Consider the following 4,286-nt stretch of genomic DNA (forward strand, 5'->3'; position numbering starts at 1 on the left):
AACGATAAGACCTATGCAACCACTGATCATGACGATTACATTGCAGAGCCTGCCGTACCACAAATTTACCCGAACCAAAGAAACCGAAAGTAACGCCAACATTAGGACAGCAGATGAGGCAGTTCTGAACCTCTCTGTAGAATCTCTTTGAAGGGGTCACAGCCGCATTGTCATCGACCGCCATACCCTGCTGCGTCCAGCCATTGTCTTTAAAGAGCAGACGTCAAACTCTATTTGCTGGCATCATTGTCATGTCTAGGGCCGCATGAGCGAACGCACTCATTAAATGTCCATCAAACCATCCAATAAATGTAGACCTTGATGGTCTCTTCTCGTTTAACTTGACGCTCGAGTCTTGTCCTTGGGGGTCGACGGATCCCACAACTTGGTGCCGAAACCCGGGAATCGTGTCTGACAGGCGGACACCGACAAGCAGGATCAACGGCCTTTCTTCGACGGCTTCTGCTTGAGAGACCGGTGGACCTACCTCGAAAGACCAAAGATGACTTCGATCGAGCAGAAGCTGCGGCGACGAACTGCTCTTCAGGACAAGCTTTCAGCCGTCTTGGCCAATGACGGCCTCCGAAGTGGCAGACTAACTACACTGATGGACGCAGCGGTATCTTCGGAGAGGATCGAGGTCATGTATCGACCTATGCAGAAGCTGGACTGGGACGTGTTTGTGGACACCACGGAAGAAATTGTCACGGAAGGTACTTCAAAGACGACTTCGTTTAGTCCCAAGGTGGTGAGGATAATGGCGGAGCTTCCTAAAGATATCGAGGCCAGTAGGCCGGTGAGTCTCTCGTTTTGCCTCCTGTGACGAGACCACCCCATAGCGAGCCCGCATGCCCGAGAGCAAAGCAACCAACAATACAACTAACGAAGATTGACGGAGATTCTCATAATTGGACCAGATTATGAACTCAATTTGAGCACGGCGTACACAGCAATTCGGAACTGCGAGCGAAGGAAAAGTTTCTTTATTTGACCAACCTACTCACTGGCTCGGCCGCTTCAGCAATAACTGGGCTCCCATGACAGAGCAGTTCTACAACAACGCAATAGAAATACTCCGGAAGCGCTTCGGCGATCAGACCCGGCTTGCGCAAGACAACCTGCAGGCGCTGATTGATATCTCACCAGTTTCGTTCCCAACTTATGTAACTCAACTACGGAAGCTTTTCTACGACTTGCAGACACACTGCAGAAGCTCGAAAGCCTTAGGAACGAAGCAGGAGACATATTGCTCCATGCTACATCAGATACTTCTAGGTACGCTCCCTCAAGACATGGTTCTGAGGTACCATCAGCATTACAAGAAGTCACCTGCTACCTTAACATCCAAGACGCAGCGTGAGCACAATGATCGACCAGCGTGAGCACAAGGATCGACCACAAGGAGAAGTTTGATGAACTGATGAACTTCGTTGGAAACGAAATTGAGTGCCTGTAAGCAGTTATTCAGGACACGTCGGAGATAACGAAGTTTAAGAAGGACGACAAGCCAGGTGAACAGCTGCGAATAAGAATTTTCGAATATGACCATGCTGCCGCATTCCTGCATGCCGCAGCTACCGAGATACAAAAGTGCTTGCTTTGTTCCACCTCACATGACGCAGCTTCTTTCACAGCTGAAAGCTTAACCATGGAACAGAAAAAGGGCCTTCTTACCAAATACGGACGTTGTTTCTGTTGTTTGCCCCGAGGACACATCGCCCGAAAGTGCAGAAAGAGAATTGCGTGCCCGCGCTGGAAAAGACGACATGTCTTCTCGACGTGCAACGCAGATCCGGACAGTCATGAAGACGGGCCAATTATATCGGCCCCGCTACAGCTCCTCTCAGGAGAAACAGGTTGCGCGATCCTCCTCCAGACGCTGCATATCGAGGCTTCCGGCGCCCGTAGCGCCGAAAGGTGCAGGATTCTGTTAGGGGGGGGGGGGGAAGCCAGCGGAGCTTCATCTCACCGCAGCCTCTAGGAAGCTATGATGCTAATTAATCGGAGAAGAGGTCCTGACCGTATGAAAGAAACGAATGAAACTATGAAACTCTAAGAAGAGTTCGAGTTCACCTGCTTGAACCTACAGCCGAAAGACACTTAGTGCTCAAGCACTGGAAGTGAAGTGCATTTGCAACCAGTAGATTCCTGTTCCTAACAAGACGATCCTAAAAGCCTTGAAGTCCCACTCTATTTATCCGGCAGCCTTACTGTCAGCTCAGAATGTGACAAGGACATCTCGATTCTGATAGGGTCCGACTTCTACTGGGATATGGTAACAGGGAACGTTATGACAGTTGGGCACAGAATCAAAGCCATCAAAACACGATTACGCTGGACAGTTTAAGGACCTATCCAAACTCGAAGAAAAGTAGTCCACTGTAAGAACGTCGTTGTTTCGCAAGCGAGCTCGTCTGAGGTTACTTCCGTTGTCAAACGATTTCAAGAATTGAAGGCCACTGTTACAAAAGTTCCAGTACACGCTGCAACGAGGGTTCAGGTCTCAGAAAACACGGGTTCAGGTTCAGGTCTCAGAGAACGCAAGAAAATGCAGCTTCCTCGGAAGCTGGACATCGACGTATCCGACAACTTCAATGCAGAAGAGCGAAGAAGTGACCAGTTGGTTAAGATCCCGTATAAGGCGCAGTGTTGCTCATGAAAAGAAAACCTGACTGACACCTTAACAAAAGGAATAGGAGCTTAGTCACATCTACAGTCCCCGTAGGAGTGGGAAGAACCTGCGGGAATCTCTTCGCATCGGGAGCTCCTAGAACCAAAGAGTCCTCTTGTGCTGCCACAGAAAACAGCGGAGGAGGCTCGAGCACAGTACTTCACCCTTCAGTTATTTACTTTGAATTCGGTGAACATTACCCGATTGAACCAGGCTGCCCGCTCAACGTCGCTACCCGTTAGAAGCATGCTGGCTCCACGTCCTTGGCGGCCGGGAAGATGTAGAATCTCTTTGAAGGGGTCACAGCCGAATCGTCATTGACCGCCATAGGCCTGGTGCCGCCAGCAATTGTGTTTAATGAGCGGACGTCAATCTCCCTTTGCTTCCATAAGCTTCATGTCTAGGGCCGTATGTGCACACGCACTGTTTTCTTTCTCTTCACAAGCTTGACCGCTCAACGTTCCAATAAATGTAGACATTGATGGTCCCTTCTCTTTTTACCTTGGCGATCGAGTCTTGTCCTTGGGAGTCGACAGATCCCACACTCCCAATTTGGACCGTGAGACGAACTAACAAAGGTTGGACCACCAGGATAACAGAATGAACATGCATAGACGGGTCTAAAGGAACGGCTCAGCAATTTACTCGATGGACTATTCGGAGCAAAGAATGGAATCGAGAAGCGCAGGACAACAGCGGGTGAAGGCCAATAGGACAGGCCTTCATGCTGCAGTCGACCTAAATAGGATGTTGTTGATAACGACGATGAATAGGTCGTCAACTTGTGTCTTCCTAGCGCATTTTAAGAAATTGAAAAAGCCACTCTCCTACCATTAAGAAAGCTAAACCACTCTCCTATCATTAAGAAAGCGGACGCAAAACAAAATCGGGAAAGTTAATTGAAAAAAACAGGCACCCCCCTTTGAAAAAAAACAGGCACCCCCCAAACAGGCACCCCCAAACAGAAAAGAAAAGACAGGCACCTCCACCCCTTTGAAAGCAAACCAGTGAAATTGTTGATGTGGGTGCTGCCCTGGAAGACCATTACGCCCATCACCATTACGACCACGGCCAGCGGCAGCCGCAGGCCCTCGTGGTCCCGGGCGGGGCTTAGCCACACCCCGTACAGCTCGCACCGCCTCGCTGTCTCCAGATGGACATGACACCGATCCGGCGACCCTGCATAAGAAGTCTCTAACAGAAATACGGATACAATCCTACACCGCAATGGGCGCTACGTTGACATGCTCAAGTTTATTCGGAGAAAGTTTTAATATTATGAGACCATCGTATACACCGACTCCGGGATTTACGAAAGCACGAGGCCTCAATTGTCGTATTTGATTACTGTGTCAATCTTTTTGACTGCATGGCCCTTCAACATACAGGACAAAGTAGTGGAAGCCGGAGCCACCCTCTTGGCAATGCGAACCGCGGATGTATCAATTAGAGACTCACAAATGACATAGTGCAGTTTTGTGGGGGAACTTGGCAACGGCAGGGACAGCAGTGCGCAGCGTCGCTGTAAAAGCTACACCTTATCTCCACAGGTTCCAAGGCGAAGTGGCACGCTTTCCAGTCTGCTGATCGTCCGGTGACAAGCCCTGACTGAGCC

Source organism: Haemaphysalis longicornis, unplaced genomic scaffold (genome assembly GCF_048455015.1).
Source record: "Haemaphysalis longicornis isolate Haplotype H1 unplaced genomic scaffold, Haemaphysalis longicornis Haplotype H1 scaffold_1, whole genome shotgun sequence".
Taxonomy (NCBI): Eukaryota; Metazoa; Arthropoda; class Arachnida; order Ixodida; family Ixodidae; genus Haemaphysalis; species Haemaphysalis longicornis.